The following is a 20677-nucleotide window of genomic DNA, read 5'->3' as shown; positions in this document are numbered from 1 at the left end:
TAATAATTGGTTCACTTAGCTGAAACTGCCCTGGAGCAATCGGCTTCAGGTACTGTTGGATCCAGCTGCTCATATACTTTTTTATCGGGACTGTGCCTCATTTCTTCTCTCAGATCTACTTTTCTCCATGCCAGCTTTATTTCCAAGAAGACTCCACTACAACCAGAGACAGAGATGTCCCCCCCCACTCAACCCAAATACAAGGCTTATCTTCACGGACCACTTAGCAGCCCCAGTGGAAAGGGAATTCTTAACCAGTAGCTAAGCAAGGTCCAGGCCTGGCTCTCTCTGGACAGATTCGGGTCATATCCTCATCCCTCATCAAATCACTGCACGTAATGCATGGAGTTAGGAAGGTTGACCCTCAAGAACTGTATGACTTGACTATAGGGTGTTCCCCAATGGAAAATGGGGCACTTTTTCTAAAAACATGATGTGGATACCCAGTGGGGGAAAAAAGACGTTCATCATAGGCCAACACAGGAAACTGGGTCCCTGTAGGATGGAGACAGGAGTGCCAGGCCCTGTGAGCAGAACCTGAGACAACCACCCCTTCCTTGGTCTGGGCTGGAGGTCGGGTCCCAGCTTCCCCGGGTTCCCTAGAGCATCTGCAGATCTCCTGGAGGCTTGCCGGCCACCAGGGGGTGCTGCTGCCCCTAAACTGGGAGAAATCAAGTGTTTTCTGCCCTGGTCTTTCTTATCCATGTGTTGCTGACAACCAGCTGGTCTGCAGGAAAATGCTCACGGGTGCCTGCTTCCCATGACTTTCGGTGATAAAAATTATAATGTGTTGTCCATCCGAGCAATTTCCTAAAACATGAATAGACACAGGACAGTGCCTTTGGATAACTGAGCGTTTGGAAAATGCTCCGAGCCTCACTCCCTGGATACCAAACCCTTAGTGTGGTTGATCCTCACCATCGCTTTGCTTTGTCCTTTGGGAGCACCTCAGCCCCGCCCGACCCCCTCCTCCCGTCTCATCCGCAAGCTCCAGGCAGGTTTTCCAAATGTCCGCATGTGAACGGAACATCCTACCCATCCCATCTGGGACTCGACTTGCACATCGTGAACATAAATTTTCTTTTGCAATTAGCTGAAAAATGACCCGTACGTGTGTTTTATGAAGCTCAGGGCTTCTGAGAGAACATGGCCCACCGTAGGGGTCCTGAGCAGGTGGAGCCAAGTCCTGGAGGAGCTTACCCTGGCAGGAGGGGCTGGGCAGAGCAGACATGACCTTGCTCTGCAAGGGACTGAAGAGGGCATGGCCTGCCCTGGGGCTCTGAGGGGACACAGCCCTGCTCTAGCGGATCTAGTGGACGTCTGGGCATTAAAAGTCGATAACAGATGTACTGAAAACATGCCAGCCATGGGGCGGTGCTGGCTTCTGCGACCATTATTGCGCCCACTCAATAGCCATTTACCAGTTTCCTTTATTTGCTGAGGGTCGGTGAGCCTCAGTTTCTCCTCTTGTCCCCACCCACCTCGCCCCCTCCCCAAGGAGCCACGCAGATATGAGAAAACTAATGACAACACAGGACTGTTTTGATGTTCTGCTGAGGTCTTGGTCTTCAGAAAAGTCGAAGATCAACACTCTTATTTCCGTGTCATTGGCACGCATCTCGGAGCCAGAACTATTCGGCCCACCGGGTGTAACCCTATCCGGGACACAAGCAGGGGTTTGCGCTCATAGACTTTTTATCTGAATATTCGCTTTCAAATATAGAAAAGCCTTCTGGATGACTTGGGGTGGAAAGCCCCGCGTGTGGTTTGTAAAGCTGGCTTCCTCCCCGTCCAGCGGAAGGAGGAACATACAGTCTTCCACAACAGCTCTCTTACAAGGAAAATGCCACCCTGATTAACAATGATTGCGATGATCGGAAATAATCACTGTGAACGTTCAAGGCGTGGTGGGAGTAGGGAGCGGATTTTAGTTTCTGCAGAAGAAGTAATACTATTTAAATGTGTCAGCTATTAAGTGAGCAGCTGTTCCAGTCCTCTTGCTGCATGACAAAACACCCCAACCATCGTGAGGGGTAAAATAGCAACCATCTCGTCATGCTAATGGAGTCCGTGGTTCAGAAGGTCTAACGGGAACAGCAGGGACAGCTTGTTTCTGCTCCGTGACGTCCAGACCCTCAGCTGGAAGATCTATGGGAAGGAAGGAGTCGGTAGACGGAAACCGGACTAGGAGAGCTGCTTTATTCCCATGTCTGGTGCTGGGGCTGGAACAGCTCAGAGGTTAGGCTCAGCTATCAGCTCGCTGGCCTCTGAGCATGGCCACCCCAGGACACTTGGACTTCCCAGGTGTCTCGGGCTCCACAGTGAGCCTTTCCACAAACACTGCCTTTTACACCTCAGCCTCCCCTCTGGTCGACTCAGTTGGTCGAAGCCATCACAAACCTATCCAGTCTCAGAAGAGCAGAGAGAGACCGACCCCAACTCTCAGTCCGTTGATAGAATTCGGGACCCGCATTCTAGAACCGCCACAGAAACTTATTGACCGGACGAGCATGTTGGCAGCTGACAAAGTGGGGAAATTATCCCTCCCTGAAGTGTTCAGCCTGAAAGATTTGCCTGTTGTGATTGTGGAAAATAAGGCTGTGACAGCAAGAAATGTTTAATATATTTTCAGATTTGCTTTTACATCTCAAAAGTTTGTCCTAGGATGGTGGTATTCAGCTTTGGGCATACCTTGATTTGAGTTGATTTATTTATTTAAAAGGTTTTTTTAAATGTTTATTTATTTTTGAGAGAGAGAGCATGAGTGGGGGAGGTGCAGAGAGAGAGAGAGAGAGAGAGAGACAAAGGATCTGAAGTGGGTTCCATGCTGACAGCACAGATCCTGATGCGGGGCTCGAACTCACAAACTGTGAGATCATGACCTGAGCCGAACGAAGTCGGATGCTCAACCGACTAAGCCACCCAGGTGCCCTGGCCATATCTTGATTTTCATGCTCAGCCAGTCAGCATTTGCCCAGAATGTCTATTTGGTGCACTTGTACATAATAATAATTTTTTATAATAATAAGTGTATGTATGAATATTTTTTAGCACTTATGTCTGGGTGCTTCCAAGGGTTTTATGTATGTTCTCTCATTATTTCCTCAAAGTCAGACATTTGAGTGTGGTTTTCTTAATTTGTATTATTCCTTCCTTCCTTCCTTCCTTCCTTCCTTCCTTCCTTCCTTCGACTAGTATTTATTGAGCACGTATTACGTGCCAAGCAAGCGCGGTTCTAAGCACTGAGGACACAACTGGAGACCAGACAAAACCCTGTTCTTCTGGGGGTGTCTTGGGGGAGGCAGGCCAGCAACAAATACCACTGGTCCCACTTGTATTATTTTATTTAGATCATGTCTTTCTGCTTCTCCTTCTTTTTGTCTTTCTCTTTTTCCAACTTAGCCTTGACTTTAGTGGCGATATTTCTAAAACTGTAGGTTTCGTGTGGCAGTGGCATGTTTTTCAACATAAATACAAAATATTAGATTGAAAAATATGAGTAAACTAATAACCAATGCTTCCTCACTTTCTCCTATGCGCTCTCAGAATTTCTGCACGGACTGTAGCCCAGGAGCCACACGTTGGGAAATGCTGGCTTAACCCTCGTGCAAGCCAGGAGGCAGGGGCTGTGGGGTTTGACATTCTACTAGGTGGTGCATTTGAGGGGGCAAAGCTGGGAATGTGACCAGAAGTGCCCCCACTCCCAGCCACCCCCCACCGCTGACCAGGCCTGGACTCTCCTCCCAGGGGGTCCCCGGGGCCCCATGCTGGGGTGTTCTGGGGACGTAGATGAGAGGCCTTAACCGAGATTCCTCAGAGGGGAGGGGAAGGTGAGGGGTCCACTCAGATCAGGGCCTGGTATAAGCACCCCTCTGTCCCACCTGGTTTGACCAGGTGAAGGCTGGCTTGGATTTGGGGCATTACAGCAGTGTCCCAGGGACCCCCCACTTTGACAATGGGGGCCCACTGCCTCACTCAGAACCTCCCCTGCCAGGCAGCCCCCACCGGTCTCCAAGGTGCACAGCACGAGCCCCCTTTGCTGGTTCCTCATTCACCCTCCAGGTGCACCTCTCCTTCGGCCGGTATGTCCCCCAGTCATGCTCCCAAATGCTCAACTGAGATTTTCTACCACAGAATCCCCCATCATTCTCTGCAGACGCCCCCTGTGGGCCCCGTGTCGGGCCTGCAGCCGCTCCATCTCCCCAAGTGCATACCTTGACCGTCTGTCCTCACCTGCTGGCTCCGGTCCCGGGAGGCTGCGAGACGGTCTGTCACCCACTGCCGGCGGGGTCCAGCGAAGGAGAAGCCCCTGCATCGTCAGCTCCCCAGGCAGCAGAGCTCCAGTTCTCTGTCTGCGGATCGCTTGACTCATGCTGAGGCCTGCTAATGGAGTGGGGAGCTCCTCCTGCACCCTGGGGCCTGGGGCAACCCTGCTCCCTGGGAGGGCCTGGAAACCATCTGTCTGCTCTCCTTGCCCCACCCCCACCTACAGGCCTGGCCCAGCCCCGGCCAGACCCGATGAGGATCAGGATCCCTGGGAGCTTCCTAGGCCTGCTGGATCCACGAACCATGGATAGCAGAACTGACAGTCCCCCCAGCCCCCCTCCCGGGCCCCCACCTCAGCCCTGGGGATAAGCCATTGCAGCCACCCAGTACACGAGGCCACCATGGGGATGCTCTGGCTGCTGCTGGTGGGCAGGGGGCAGTGAGGGCTCTGGAGGTAGGTCAGCTGTGGCAGGTGGACCCCAGCTTTTGGCCGAACCCCCTTTCCCCTCGGTCGCACAGAGCCAGGTGACCTGGAGCGAGGCGATCAGAGGTGAGGCGGGACATGCTCCCAATATGGTGAGCCCTGCCCTTGGGGACTGAGGGGACATGACCCTTCCCTGGGAGTTCTGAGAGGTCACGATGTCCCCAGCCTTGCCCCTGTACCCTTATGGGCTGAAGCATGGAGATGAGGCCCTCCCTGCAGAGGACAGATGATGGCTTCTCTGAGGTCATGCATGGGACGGCCAGTGTGAGTGCCCTGACCCCTGACCACAGGTCCTTGACTGATCCTGTCTGTATCTGCTCCTTTCCTCTGTCCTTCTGGGCCCTGGGCCCTGTCCCTCCAGTCCCTGACCTGATGACAATCCCCAGCCCAACTCTTCCTTTCCCACCTCCCCCAGGTCTGCCTCGATGGGCTGGTGTCCTCTGGGGAGGCTGTGGCCCTGTTCCCACCTGAGGCATTTCCCTGGGAGTTGGGCCAGGCCTTTGTGGCCCCGTCTTGGGCAGATGGGTCCACGTCGAGTCAGGGCTGTGTATGTTGCAGAATCACAGGCAGAGTTACTATAGCGGGCCCCCAGGATCTGGCCTACGCCTTCCCCAACGTGTCTCCCAGCCCAGGAGTCCTGCTCGTGGCCACCTGGGACCCGATTCCCTTTTCCGGGGATGGATGGAGGTGAGGATGGGGGAGGGGAGAAGGGCCCAGGCTGGGGCTCTCTGGCCCCACCCCCAGGGGAAAGAGTCTGATTTCTGGCAAGTGGGAGACACAGACAGAGGGCAAGAGCAAGAGATAAAAATGAGAGGGACATGGGGAGAGATGGAGAGAGAGAGGAGAAGCAGAGACACAGTGAGAGAGAGAAAATGGGTGGCAGAGAGATGGAAAGACACAGACTGGGAGAGGGATAGAGAAGGAAGGAGAGAGAGAGCAAGAGCAGGGAGACAGAGAGTGAGAAAAGGTGAAAGAATAGGATAGATGGTTGGGGGAAGGGAGGGTTGAGGCAAAAAGAGAGAGAGAAAAATAGAGAAGGAGGGCAGGCGAGAGGGAGGCCCACGTGGACAGGGGACTGGGACAGGGGGGAGCCGGGAAGAAGCCAGCTCTGTGGGGCAGATGGAGCCCAGCTGAGGAGCGGGGCTGTAGGCCACACTCCCCGCTGCAGGTGAACACCTTCCAGGTGGTGCTCCATGGCCAGCGGTGCCTCCCGGGTGCTATTTCTCTACAAGGACATCCAGTAGGCCGTGGGTGTGGCCAGCGGTGGGAGCCCCATGATGGCCTGGGGCGGGGGGGTTGGGCATGGCTGCCCACGTGGGTGGGGAAACAACAGCGGCTGCCCAGGGTCCTCAGGGTGAGGAAATGGCCTGGCTGACCCTGTCCTGAATCCCACACCACGTGGGCTTCGACAGTGGCCAGCAGAGGGACTGTTTCGCCATCCCAGGATCCGGGACCCCCGACGTCCCGTCGGTGGCAGACAGCAGCAATGTGGCCTCCCCGGGTACTGGGCCTGCCGCACCGACACCCCTGTGATCCCCGATGGCTGTGCCTACAGTGGTGAGGCGGTGGGGGCTCTTATCCCAGACCTGCCTGCTCCCGGGTCCAAGCCCACGGGCACCAGGAGCCCGAGGCCGCAGCCTTCTCCTCTTCCAGGACCAGGGGTCCACACCCCCCACCCATTCCATTCTCCAATCCAGGAGTCAGGGTGCCCCTGTCCTGTCCTCTCTCAGGACCTGGAGTCCGGGCCCCAGCCCCTCTCTCTCCACAGTCCAGTTCCTGCCTCTCTGTGCCTCTTTCTGGAACAGTAATGCCTGTAGCCACCGGTGCCACCGTGGGCGGGAAGGCCGGGTGCACTGTTGGCTGAAGCGGGCAGGTCGGCAAAGCGCATGTGCACAGCCCTTCCCTTGCCGGCCCCTCCCGCCACCGGGGTGCCCTCCACCCACCCCCCCCCCCCCCCGACCGGGACGTCTGCATACACTGCTGAGAAGCGGCCGAGCTCCCGCCCTGTCAGGCTGTCCTGGCCCTGCTTTCCTGGCGTCCGCGTCCGTGTGAAAGTGGGGCGGGTGGTCCAGAGACCCTCGTGGGGCAGGTGGTCCACGGCCAGGACGTGGTGGTGAGACCCCGAGGCCCAACAGGACACGGGCTGGTGAATGAGTGAGGCTGGGGGCTGGGCAAGGAGTGGAGCAAGGAGGGGCACCCAGGGAGCCACGGGCACAGTGGGAAAATGGGCACCACAGGGACGGACTGTCAAAGAGCCTGAAGGAAGCAGTGGTGAGACGAAGTCGGGGAGGCAGACGGACAGGTGGACGAACGGTGGGCGGATGGCGAATCGCACGGCGGACTCTCCCGAGGCAGACAGAGGGTCACGGGAGACGTGGAGCCTCCCAGGGTTGGGTCCTCACCACAGGCCTCTCGCGGCCCCTCCCGAAGGGCAGCCCTCCAAAGCCTCAGCTTCACCCCTACTCACCGCCGCTTTCCTTGTGGCACAAGCCAGTCTCTGGCTGCCCCTGAGTCTAGCCACTGGCCGACCTCACTGGCCATCCAGCCCACGGACCCACTGACCCTACTGCTGCTTCCCCGCGCCCTTCCTTCTCCAGTTCCGGGCTCTGTGACTCCGGCCGGCCAGCACCCTCCCCTCCCTCCCGCTCATCAGGCAAACCCCACTCCAGAAGGCTCCCCTGTCCTCTTGCACTCGCCCCTGGGCCGGCTTCACATCTGTGATCGTGAACTTGAGGGGCCACCTGCCCAGCTCCCGGCTACCCTCCCTTGCCTCTCCTGGATGAGCACTCACACCTCCTTTCCCGAACCCCACTCTCAGCTGCGCTGCCACAGTCTCGCCTCCTGTTTCGCTGGGAAACACAGTGGGAACCCTCTGGGGCCCCCTCTGAGTCCCAGCAGCTGTGGTGACGGTGGCCTTGGTCCTTGACTAAGCTCCATCCCTGCGACTGTTCCCGGGCCTCACCCAGAGATCCTTCTGTTCTCTCGCCTCTGCGTCGATGGTTCTCGAAGTGGGGTCCCCAGACCGCAGCATGAGCAACACCTGGGGACTTGTTGAAATGGAAGCTCTTGGGTCCCACCCCGGGTCACCACTCCGTGGGGCCCAGCAGTCTGTTTCAGCCAGACTTTGGGGACTCTGATGCACACTGGTCTGTGTCCACCCACAGTTTGCCCCTTTCTGCTGGATCCTTCTCACCTTGTTCCAACAGGCTGCGATTAGGTGACTCAGCCGGTTGAGCCTCCGACCTCAGCTCAGGTCGTTATCTCACAGTTCGTGGGTTCGAGCCCCGCGTCAGGCTCTGTGCTGACAGTGTGGAGCCTGCTTGGGATTCTCTCTCCCTTTCTCTTTGCCCCTACCTCTCCCCACTCCAAAATAAATAAACATTAAAAATTTTCTTTACGTTTGTTAAAAAAAAACCCAAACAAACCTGCCTTGATCCCTCAGCCCCTCCAGCGATTGCCCCCTGCCTTCGAAACCCTTTACAGCAAAACCCCCCACAGGGTTACCTGTGCTCAGTGCCTCCAACCCCTCCCCTTCCATTCTGTGACGCTTCTCTGCTTGGGCTTCTGTCTGCCTTCAAGCTCACACCAGCCAGACCAGTCCTGATGAGCACCCCCCACCCCGTCCCCCCAGTGGCCCATCCTCAGCCCACATCCTGCTTGGCCATCCGTGGCTTGAGACACCCCAACCCTTCCCTCCTCCCTGAAGCACTTTCTCCCTGCGTCCAGGACCCCAAGCTCCTGGTTCTCCTCCCACCTTCTGGCAGTCACCACCCGGACACCGGACACCCACTGAGTGCCTGCCCGGGACTCAGCCCGGCCTCCTCCTTGCCCACCTGCACCTACTCCCCAGAGCGGGGCTTTCACATGGTCTGCTGTTAACGCCCACACCTCCCCCAGAAGTGAACCTGCTGAGGTCCCCTGACCCCGGGCTGTGTCCTGTCCCACAGCTGGAAGGGTGTCTGCTTCCTCTGCCCCCTCTGTCCCTGAGGCTGGGCATGCTGTCCACGCACGGTACTCAGTCACCCACCTGGCCACGGGCACCGGCCTTGAACTGTGGATCCAGGATGTGTGCCTGGAACTTGTGGTACCCGAAGCTGAGGTCGCTGTCGCGGGGGGTGGGGGGGGTTCGTGTGGGCCCAAGGCCTTGACACCCCCTGGAAACACCCCAGCTGGAGCCTGGGTTGTTCCAGGCCAGCTGACAGGAGGTGGGACTCTGCAGCTCCGAATGGTCCAGACGCCCAGCCCAAAGGAAGGCTACGTATGCAGGCCCCAGGGCCTGTGGCAGCTCTCAGAGCTGACGGGCCCCTTTGCAGCCCGTGCCTCGACCTCTGTGGGCCCATTCGTGGACAGCTGTGTGGAGGAGCAGTGTGCAGCCAACGGGAGCCTCGCTGTCAGGCTCTGGCTGCCTTTGCCTGGGCCTGTCAAACTACTGACATCCCTGTGGGTGCCTGGTGTTGTCCTGGCTTTGGTGGTGAGCTGGAGGGAGATAGTGAAGAGGAAGGTGGGCGCTGTGTCTAGAACTACTGTGTACAGTTGCACAGGCTGTGCACTGCACAGAAACATCTGTTCTTGCTTTGGGGTCTGAGACGACACAACCCTACTCCGTGTGCGTGTGTGTGTGGGTGTATATGTTGGGATGGTTCTGAGGAAAACACAGTACTGGGACTCTGAGGGGTCTTGACCCTGACCTGAGTCAGAGTGAGGGGTGAGGAGAATGCTTTGAATCCAACGCTTGATGCTGATTTCTATCTCTCCTTACTGCAGAACAATCCTGCCCTGAAAACGGCCTCTGGCAGACACATGTCGGTGTCTGTGAGGCAAGCTGCCCCTGTACGGAGGTGCCTCTGGCCCGCCACAGCCCGTGTCGTGGAGGCTGCATGTATGACACCAGCTACCTGTTCTGTGCAGGTACCGGGCTCTCTGTGGCTGTCCCCAGCAAGGCCACGTCTTGCCCGTAGGGGCTTAAGAGCTGAGCCCCCTCTGCTGCCAGCTGTGTGAGTACAAGGAAAGGGGACCACGTCACTGTCGCCCCCGAGCTGGCAGAGATGGAGCTCCATGCCCCTTGCACGCTGGGGCCTGGCACCGTGGAGTCCCAAGAGGCAGGTGTCAGGGGACCGCCACCACCGCACCTTTGATGGCGCAAACCTCACAACCCGGGGGGTCCTGCTGCTATGTGCTGGGCCGCACCTGTTGAGTGGGTGGGGCACCGGTGTTTACGGGGCGGGAGGACAGTGAGCACCTAAGCCCCACGGCTGGTATGACTGGGACGCCGTAGATCAGGTTGGGTAAAGGTGACGATGGAGGCTCAGAGTCCGGGAAGGTACAGGTAAGCTCGGGCAGAGGCTGGCACCTGGCGTATAGTAGGTACTCGAAGTTGAACAAATAAATACTACAGAGAGGGGCCTCAATACGTTCATTGACTCAACAAATATTGACGGAGGTTTGCCTTGTGCTGGGTGCTGGAGAGACAGCAGGCAACAGAATTTGATCTTGGGGCAGTGAATCGGTGTCCTTGTGACTTGTGTCCCTCCAGAGCTGGCCTGCCCTCCCAACAGCCACGACGAGGTCTGTGGCTTCTCACATGTCCCAGCTCGTACGCCAAGCCTGCCCTGCCCGACAGCTGCCTGACTCTGCGCCAGCGTGACACGAGCTTCAGGCTCAATGTCACCGAGTGTGTGTCCCCTGTCCAGTGTGGCTGCTCCATGGGAGACAGGGACAGGCACCATGTAGCCGGGGAGGCCATCTGGGCTGGGGAGCACTGGGAGCGATTCTGCCACTGCCCAACCACACCATGGGCTCCCCCTCCTCCTGTGGGTCTGGGCAGAAGTGTGGGACCCTGAGGGGCATCTTCACGGGCCACCTGCTCCCCTCTGGCATCTGGGCACTCACACATCACCATCTTCGACGGTGGGACTATTGAGTTCCCAGGCACCCATGTATCCATCTGCTGAGTCCTGTGGCTCCTCTGGCTCATTGCCCTTTTTCAGAGTAGAACTGGGGTTGGGGGAGGGGGCGCGGGCAGGAGCAGGTCCAGAGCCCCATCATGCTCATCTGAAAGGTGTCTATCCAGGTTAACGAGAACGGGGTCCACCTCCAGAGGGACAGCCCAGGTCTGGCTGGGGACATGTGGGTTCTAGGAATCCCAGGCCCTTGGGAAAAAATTTTCCCTCCAATGTTTCCTCATTTTTACCTCTATTCTGATGATACTCTTCTGTCTATATCCATCAGAACACAGTCAGTTTAAAATAACAGAAACAGGGGCACTTGGGTGGCTTAGTCGGTTAAGTGTCTGACTTCGATGCAGGTCGTGATCTCACAGTTTGTGAGTTTGAGCCCCGTGGCGGGCTCTGTGCTGACAGCTCGGAGCCCGGAGCCTGCTTCAGGTTCTGTCTCCTTCTCTCTCTGCCCCTCCCCTGCTCATGCTCTGTCTCTCTCTGTCTCAGAAATAGACATTAAAAGAATTAAAATAAGTAAAATAAAATAATAGAAACACACCTCAAATCAGCTTAAGAACGAAAAAGGAATTTATTGGTTTATGTAACTGAAAACAAAAAGTCTCTGGCTTCAGGCACAGCTGGATTCAAGTGCTCAAACAATGTGTCCAGAATCTGGGCCCACTTCTGGGCCCTACTCTCCTCTGCGGTGGCTTCATTTTCAGCGCATGCGGCCCCACGAAGAGGGTGGCCAGTTTAGCAAGTGCTGGTGGACAGAGGACCGCTTTCTGAAGCCCCAGGGCTTGTCGCTCATTGGCCCGGCTTGAGTCATGTGACCATCTCCGGCCCAGTCACGTGGACTAGCTGACTGCTGGGGCTGGGTCAGGTGCTGGAAGCTAGGGGGGTGGGGGTGAACTTCCCCACTGCGTGGATTGGTGGGGTGGTTCCCCGAGGAAACCCAGAGAAAGGGCAAAGAAGGCTGAGCAGGACCGGACGAGAGATGGGCACCATTACACTTTGGTCTTTGCCCCCCTCACTGAGGAATAGTTCACATGTATTTGAACATTTGAACACCTACCATGTGCCAAGCGGTACTGGGCCCAAATGAACTTGGCCTGTTGTCCTGAACCTTCCTTTCCTCTGTCCGCCCCTCAGGCTAACAGCGAGACGGTGAGCCTCCCCGTGGGCTTGAATGGAGGCAGCCTTGTGTACGGGAACGACCTCTGCCCCGTGCTGCAGTCCTACTGTGGCCAGTGGCTCAGCCCCGATGTCACCTACAGCCTCCCCCTTCCCCTCCTCCTGCCACAGCCCCATGTGGGTCACCCCTGTGGGCTCTGCGGGAGCTTCAACCGTGACCCCAGTGCTGACACCGGGACCCACGTTGCCAAGCAAGGCTTATGGGGATGGCTGTGGGCTGCCTGTCCAGCGCGAGGGGACCGGGGGCAGACGGCGTCAGCGGGGAGGAGGTACTGGTTCCTGCACCCCGGACCCGTGAGTGTCCATCTGTGTCAGGGATCTGTGTGTCGCAGAGGGCGGTGGCCGCACCCTCTGCTTGGCCCCGCAGACGCATGCCGGGCTCACCACTGGGCTCTGGAAGAATCCTTCCCTCTGTGGTGAGTCATGGTTGAGCGGGGTGGGCACTCATCTGCGAGCCCGTTGTTAGCAGACAGAAACGCTTCTGTACTCCTGACTGCCCCCACCTCCTGCCGTGTTCCGAAGCCTGGCGTCACAGGGGCTTCCAGATCCTCTTTCCAGGCTCCAGCTGGATGCGTGCTGATGGGTTTGGAGCTGGCATTCTACTGACTGGCATACGTTTTAATCCCACCTCTGGGCGGACTCTATGACTCCTTGTGTTCTTCCCTGCCTCCCTGTCAAGGGGACTGGCTGTCCTTTCCCCCTCTTGGAGAGCCTGACCTGAGATGCCCAGAGATGCCAAGATCCTACTCCCAACAGCTCTCCCGATGGGCTGTGCTTTGTGCGGAGGGAAGCAGGTATCACAGTTTGCTGCTGCCTGGGCCGGTCACGGGTGCCAGGCCTGCCTTGTGGTTGCCTCTGAGCATCACCTTCCCTTCCTGACCATCCTCATGCTGAGCCAGCTCCTCAATCTCTGCTCTTTCGGGTCCAGCTGCCAGGCCCACACTTCTGCCTGCTCCAGGGCTCCACTGTGCCCGGTCAGGTCCGGCCGCCTGGGCAGGAGATGCTCATGTGGCCTCTCTCTCTCCAGGTGGGAGACCTTGGCTGGCGGGAATGGTACCCCCACTGCTGCAGCAGGGACAGAGCAGAGTGTTTTCACGACAGCCCAGCTTACTGCCCTGTTGGGGATGTCTGCGGGCTGTGGGGTGACCGGTGGGGCTGCCAGAGCCCTCTAGGCACCTGTATGGTCACCGGAGACCCTCATCACTTCACCTTCTGTGGGGCTGCGGTCCACTTCCGAAGCACCTGCACCTACCACCTGGCCCACCCCGGTGGGCCACGTCCCTTCCCCGGGGCCTCTCCTTCAGTGCGGATGCTTCCAATAGCAGCTACTGCAGCCCGTGTGTGTCCTTCCTCTTTACACCGTGGAGGCGGAGCTCAGCAGCCCGGGACCGAAGATGCACGTGGCCCCCAAGGGCTGCAAGTCCAGCTGAGAGGGCAGAAGGCAAGCCCACTCAGCTCTGTCCAGGCCGCTCCCTACTCTTGCCCTCATCCAGTCAAGCCCATGCTGCATCCATCCATCCACCTTTCCACCCATTCACTGATCCTTCCAACTCTCTACCTCTTCATCCCTCCATGCCTCAGTTGACCCACCCCTTCATCAATCCATCCCTTCATTGAAATTCCCCTGCATCAAACCATCTCCAATGATGCAGCGTGCCATTGATCCATCCAGCTTTCCGTTCTTCCATTCACTCCTCCATTTATCTATCCATTCATTCATCTCTACATCCATCCATCCATGCATCCATGCATCCATGCATCCATCCGTCCATCCATGCACCCATCCATGCATCAATCCATCCATCCATCCACGTATCTATCTATCCATCCATCCATCCACCTGCCCATCCATCCATCCATCCATCCATCTTTCAACAAGACTTTACTGAACATTGACTTTGTGTCAGATCCTGTTCTAAGCTCTGAGGACACAGCAGAGAACAAAGCAGACAGGTCCCCTCAGATTATAAAGTGGAAGGCAAACATGAAAAAGCAAATACATATCAGCTGGTAATAAGTCCTAGAAAAATAAAACATGAAAGGAACATTGCGTGTATGTATAGGGTGGGCGTTATAATTTTAAATAGGGTGAGGTTCCCTGTGGCTTCATGTGGGGAACAGACTGTTGGAGGCAGGTGGGAGCAGGTAGACAGAGAGGCAGCTGATGCACAGTCCAGGCGGGAAGTGGCCGTGGTTGGAATCGGGGAGAGGGTAGTAGAAGGTGGGGAGGAGTGGTAGGATTCTGGAAATATTTTGAAAGAATCAGATGTGGGGTGACAGAGAGTGGGTTCCAGGAGGACTTGAGTGCTGGCCTCTGCAGGCCGAAGGGTAGAGCTGCCCCTGCCTGTGATGGAGGAAGTGAGGGGACGGGGCTTGAGGAGCTCAGACTTGGACATGTGCACTTGGAGATGTCCCTTAGTGCCTTCTCTGTCCCCCTGTGACTATTGTGGGGGTTACAAAGGGATGTGTGCATGGCACCGGGCAGGGGAGGGCGTGGCAGGAGGAGACGGACCGCGTGCGCTGGTGGAGGACCTGGGGGTAGGACACCCAGTGCTCTGAGGCCTGAATGTGGTGGGAGGCAGACCAGATGCTGCTGCGGGTGGGCACCCAGCTACAGGTTTGGTTCAAAGGCCGCAACATACTGTTTGTGTGGGTGGGGCCCAAATACCACGGCGGCCTCCGTGGCCTCTGGGGCAATTTCCACAGAGGCCGCAGTGATGACAAGTCGCTCTCTAGTGGGGCACCTGTCCCCAGAAATACCAATGTCAGCAACGCCTGGCAGACCCAGGACAGACAGCCTAGGTGAGTGGCCACGCTGGGCCAGGGAGCCCTGGGTTGGGGGAAATGCTGGGCTGGGGCCAAACAGCAGGCAAGCCGGCAGTCTCTCAAGGACAGACAGGCTGAAAGGCCACTAGTAGTAAGCACGTGGTGCTCCTTGGTACCAGGAACCACTATTACACCCATTTACGGAGGGGGAAACTGAGGCACAGAAGGATTGAGTGTTTGCCCAACTTCCCACGGTAGGAAATGGGGACTGGAACCCAGGCAGCCTGGCTCCAGAGTCCTGGATCTTAAATACTCCACTCTACCAACTTCCGAAAAGGAGGCAGGAAATACCCAAAACCTTAGTCCTGAGATGTTCGACGAGGCAGCCACTAGCCTGGATGGTTATTTAAATTCAAGCGTAAATTAGCTTAACTTAAACATCTTGCTCCTCAGTCACACTAGCCGTATTTCAAGCGCTCAGCAGGCCCAGGGGGCTGGTGACTCCTTTATCGGGTGGCACAGATTTGGAAATTCATCCCAGCGGAAGAGCTGGGATTTGGAGGCAACAAGGCCGATTCCAGAACCCGTGTCCTAACGGCTTCTTTGTGTGGAGCAGTGGCATGAAAATTACTTGTTACTGGGGGTTGGGTTTTTTCAAGTTTCTAAAACTGCACGAGGAGCTGGCAGGGTCTGGAAAGGAGAGGCTGGCAGAGGCCGGAGGAGGGGGCTGGTGGGGTCGGCCAGGAGGGGGAGGCAGGACACATGGGTTGGGGGGGCCCGGCTGAGTCCCCGCGGTCTCCTCAGCTGCCGGCGGGACACTGGGGACCCTGAGCCCTGCAGGACAGGCCCCGGAGAGCAGCTCAGCGGGGTTCTGGGGAACTGCCCCGGGCCCTTCTGCAAACATCACAGGCACGATGAGCCCATGGCCTAAATGCAGGCTGCACCTTCGACCTCCACCGGTGTGGCCTGGGCAACCGCACGCCGGGTGCCGTGCTGGAGGCCCCTGTCCAGCTCTGCGCCCTGCGTGACATCCGCCTGTCTGAGTGGTGAGCCAGCCTGAGGGGGGCCGTCAGCGCCCCTTCCCCTTCTGCGAAGGGCCTCACGCCTTGGGCAGCTAGGATGCCACCTTCCTCAGCCGATTGGAACCCCTCATCCCCAGGGAGACCCTGAGCCCTGCTCCCGGGGATGGGGACCCAAACCTCAAACCAGAATCCGGGTCCCTCACAGGCCTCTTGTAAACATTTCCTGCACTTGATCCTGAGTTGTCTAATTGTTCATCACATGCTACCATTAAAAAAAAAAAAAAAAAATTCAATGTTTATTTTTGAGAGAGCGCGAGTTAGGGAGTGGCAGAGACAGAGGGAGACAGAATCCAAGGGGACTCCAGGCCCTGAGCTGTCAGCACAGAGCCGGACGCGGGGCTGGAACCCACGAACCGTGGGATCATGACCTGAGCCAAAATCAGGAGTCAGACGTTTAAGGGACTGAGCCACCCAGGTGCCCCTGACATGCCAGAATTCTTAAGTTGCCTGCGGACATGATGTTAACAAGCCATATGGAGAGAAAGCATTAACCAGGAACAGTGGCAGTTTGGGAAGCACCCTGTGGTCCATCCCTGCCTTCCTCCCTGACCTGCAACCATCCCAGGTTTTTCTCCCTCTGGTTTGGGCTGGTGGCCTCCGATCCATGTGTTCCCTCTCCCGGGTGTGGCACGTCCGACCAACAGTGACTACGACTTCTGTGGGCCACCCTGCCCGGCCACCTGTGCCTGCCTTAACTCCTCAGGGCCCTGCACCCCCTGGCGCACAGCCGGCTGCTTCTGCTACAAGGGTTCTTCCTGGTGGCGGGCATGTGAGTGTCGCACACCGGCCGTGGCCGCCACCTGCAGGGGCGCTACATCTCGGGCACCCAGGTGCCGTCCACGGCCACCCGTGAGCAGAAGTGTCGGTGCCACAGGCCTGGACACCTGTTCGGGTGCCACCCTCATGCCTGTGGGCCCTGAGAGTCGTGCCACAGCCTGGCAGAGCAGCGCGCTAGGGGACACTGTGGCTCTCTGGAGACCCCCGCCTGCACACCTTCAATGGGACCCGGCACCACTTCCAAGGGCCTGGCCGGGAGGTGTTGGCCAGAACATGCCGGCCGCACCCTTGGCCGCCTGGATGGAGGTCAGGCAGCAGGAGCCCTGGGGTGCTACGTGGGCCCGCAGGTGGACATGGACATGGAAGAAAGGCAGCTGTCACTGCCGGTGGGGCAGTTTGGGGTGATCCAGGTAGGCATGACCTAACTCTAGTCCTGGTCTCGGGGAGCCCTGATGACTAATGAGCGTAAATAACAACAGGCTGATGAAATGGTAACCCAGGGGTATCCACTTTGGAGAAGGAGACACTAGGGCTTTGCCGCCCTTTGAACTGGGCAGAGGGTCCCTGCCCCAGCCTTGCACTCCAGGGTCCCGCCAGCTCTGGCTGTGCTACTCCCCACAGGCTGCAGAGCCCAAGGACCTCTGGGAAGTGCCCTTGGATCCTGCACCCCCTCCTGACCCCTTTCCAGAATCTGCTCTGGGAGCCACAACGCCAGGGCTCTCAGTGACCTCATCCCACGTCCATCTTCAGGGGGTGGACCGTGCGGGCAAGGTGCACACAACAAGCCCCACTGCAGGAGGGGGGGGCGGCCAAGGTGGGCCGAGGCTACAGGGTTGTATCATTATGCAAGACCTCCCTCCTGCCGCGTGGGCCACAGCCGGGGCTGGGAAGACGGGAAGTGGGCCTGGGCAGCCTCTCCTGGGCACCACGTCCTGTCCAGAAACTCTGCGGAATCAAGAATTCTAAAGCCACACCTGGCCTCCGGGGAATTAGGAAGGTCTCTGTGTTGAGGGTAGAACATAGTTCATTTAACAGTTTGGCAGCTGGGAGACATGAGATGTGGGCCTCCATTCACACTCTTGTTCCAGACCCCATGAGTGGGGCAAATGGTCACTGGGCCCACACAAAGTGTGTCAGCCGATGCTCTAACAGGCAATGTGGGGAAGCAATAAAGCGTGGGGTGCTGGGCTTGGAGGCCTGGGTTCCAGCCCCACTGTGCCCTTTGTTAACTATTGACCTTGGCCTAGTGGCTTGGTTTCCCCATCTATGAAATGTGAGTGGCATATTCTCTGCTCACCCAGAGCCCTTCTGTGACCAGATGTGTGCGTTTCCCACACCAAGCAATCCTCCAATTCTCTGTGGGCAGCAGCCGAGTGTCCTATAATTCAGTTCAGCTCTGACACATCTACCTGGAGATGGCATCAGACCCCACAGGTTAAGGGCTGACCCGCAGGACTGCCCCCCTCCCCCCCCCCCACTTCAGATGCCAGTCGCAAACCTGCTAGGGGGTCACTATGTTTCCTGTCCGCCTTCCTCTGGACAGCATAGGAGTTCTCCAAGCGCAGGGACTTTGTTTATTTTGGTGAAAAAAATAGACACAAACCCCTGAGAGCACCCTGAGGATGTCAGAGGCGATGCATACAGTTTGTTCTGGAGAAAAATAAGGCCCGGAAGGAGGCCAAAGAGGCCCGTGGAGGCAGGGAGGTAGGGAAGCACTGGGACAGAGACCTGAAGGAGGTGAGAGGGGGAGTCGTGTAGACACAGGAGGGAAGAGTGTCCAGGAAGAGGGAACAGTCAGTGTGAAGGTTGGAATGGGGCCTGGTGTGTGGCTGGAGCAGAGTGAGTGAGGGGCTGAGTGGGCCGAGATGAGGACAGAGAGGTGACACGGGCCACAGTGAGGACTTTGGATTTTATCTGAGGAGACCAAGGAGCCATGGAAGGGCTTGAGCAAGGGAGGGACAGGATGTGATCTGTGATGTTAGAAGATTCGTTGGAGGTCATGACGAGGGTGGGTCACAGGGGGCAGAAGCCCCGACCCCGAGGGGCTGGTGTCTGGGCAAGGCCGCCTGACACACGTCGGTGTCTGTTCTGTCTTCCAGGTGAGCAGGTCCCAGGCCAGCCTGCCCCTGCCTCTGTCTGGGGTCATGCTCCGGGCCTTCTCCACATCCTCGGCCGCCGCGGTCCACGTGACCTGTGGCCTCTCCGTGGCCTTTCACAAATCCCGTGTCCTCGGGGGGACAGTGCCGGAGATCTTCACTAGCACCGTCTGTGGCTTCAGTGGGGACCGTCACATGGGTATCTTGGATGATTTTGGCGACTTCAAGGGCATATGCTTCTCTGATGACCACAGCTCAACCATAGGCCTGGCCCCCCGTGCCCGCCGGACAAGGCAACCCAACACCGGCCCTCCTGTGGACCACTGGGCACCCACAAAGGGCCCTACGGGGCCTGCCATGAGGACACGGAGCCTCTGGTCCACATGGAGAACTGTGTCCGTGACCTCTGTGCCACAGGGGGCTTGCAAGGGACTTTATGTGCCGTGCTAGGGAGCTGCGCCCCGGAATGCCTCCCTGTGCCTCCCTGAAGACCCCTGGTGGCCCGCGGTGAGTGGTATCGTCACGGGGATCTTTCTGAGCCTGATCTCACTGGCTGGCCCAATACCACCTCCAGGATGTCTTCCTAGGTCAGTGCCACCCAAGTGGAGTCACTGCATGCCCTCTGGGTCACTGTGCCCCTTAGGACCCTCCCCCCTTAAAGTGCTCCAGTCATAATGACTGCTGACACTGACACTATCGGGTCAGCCAGGATGGTCTAGGTCACGCCGCGGTAACAAACCGACCTGACATCTCCACGGCCCAACACGGCCAAAGATTGTTCTCTCTCCTACAGATTCCACAGTGTTCAGGGCACCGTTCAAGTTCACTTCCACCCTGTGATGCCACCCCGGTCTTCAGTCCTTCACCGCGGAAGTCACATTCACAGCTCGTAGCACTTTGGCCACAGCTAGTCATGGTCCCACCTACCTGTAAGGGGGCTGGGACGGGGAAGCACGTGGGCATTTGGTGGCTATAAGTGACTCTACCGTATGCATTAGCTCATTCAATCCCCATAACCACCTGCCAAGGGAAGTGCTATTAGGACTTGTTCGATGGGTGAGAAAACTGAGGTACCAGAACGTTAGGGGACTCGTGTAGGGTCACCTGGAGGGTCAGTAGGATGTGCGTTGCATTGATTCCTGCTGCCTTTAGGATGAAGCACAAGCCCTTGGCTGAGCACTTGAGGGCTCATGGAGACTGGCGCCCACTCCTGATCCCTGTCAGCTGCTCCTCACCTACACTCTGGGATCCTGAAGTGTGTGTAATTCCCACCCTCTCCAGACAACTTCCTGCTGCTTGTCGCTCCTTCAAGTCCCAGAAACCCACACGCCAGTGGGGCCAGGCATGCAAATGGCTGACTTGGGCTGGGGGAGGCTGGGATGTGTCCTGCCTGGGGGGGTTGGCATTGCTTTCCAGATAATTCTTGCCAAGTGGGATCGTGGGCTCAGTGGAGCCCAACAGCTTATTCCAAATCACTCAGCAGTTGCGTGACTTTGGGCAAGTCGCTTAACGTCTCTGGACCTCAGTTTCCTTGTCTGCAAACGGGGTGATGAAAGTCTCTATCTCATGAGATTGTTGTGAGGGATAAAAAAGGTGGTATATGAAAAACAAGCTCCTGGTAACTGCTCAGTTATAGGTAGTTCTTTTTATTGATGAATGATAATAACCTTGCACAGTTTCTTGCTAACTCAGTTTTCTTCAGTGAATTCAGGAAGAAAATACTAAGGATTAGAAGAGATAATACCTAGAAGGAGCATAGAGCAGGGCCGGGCATACAGTGAGTGCTCAGGAAATGTTACATAAGACAATCCTCATCACCGTCATTGCCGTTATCATCACCATCAACAGCATCACCTCCTGATGATACCTCCACATTCCCCACTCTGCCCTGATGATCCGTCCTTGGCCTCCTCAACCTGCCCTCTGCTCCCTTAGTCATCTTCTGGTTGGAAACATTCCAGAACAGTAATGCTTGGCTAATTATTAGCCCCCATCTGTGTTCTTCCAGATCTGGCCTGCCATCCCACCATCCATTATGAGCTCTGCGGTTCCTCACGTGTCCCAGCTCTTGCACTC

The sequence above is a fragment of the Panthera onca genome, chromosome E2 (genome assembly GCF_046562875.1).
Source record: "Panthera onca isolate mPanOnc1 chromosome E2, mPanOnc1 haplotype 2, whole genome shotgun sequence".
In the NCBI taxonomy this organism is placed as follows: domain Eukaryota; kingdom Metazoa; phylum Chordata; class Mammalia; order Carnivora; family Felidae; genus Panthera; species Panthera onca.
The sequence above is the reverse complement of the archived record's forward strand: the minus strand, read 5'-3'. Positions refer to the sequence as shown.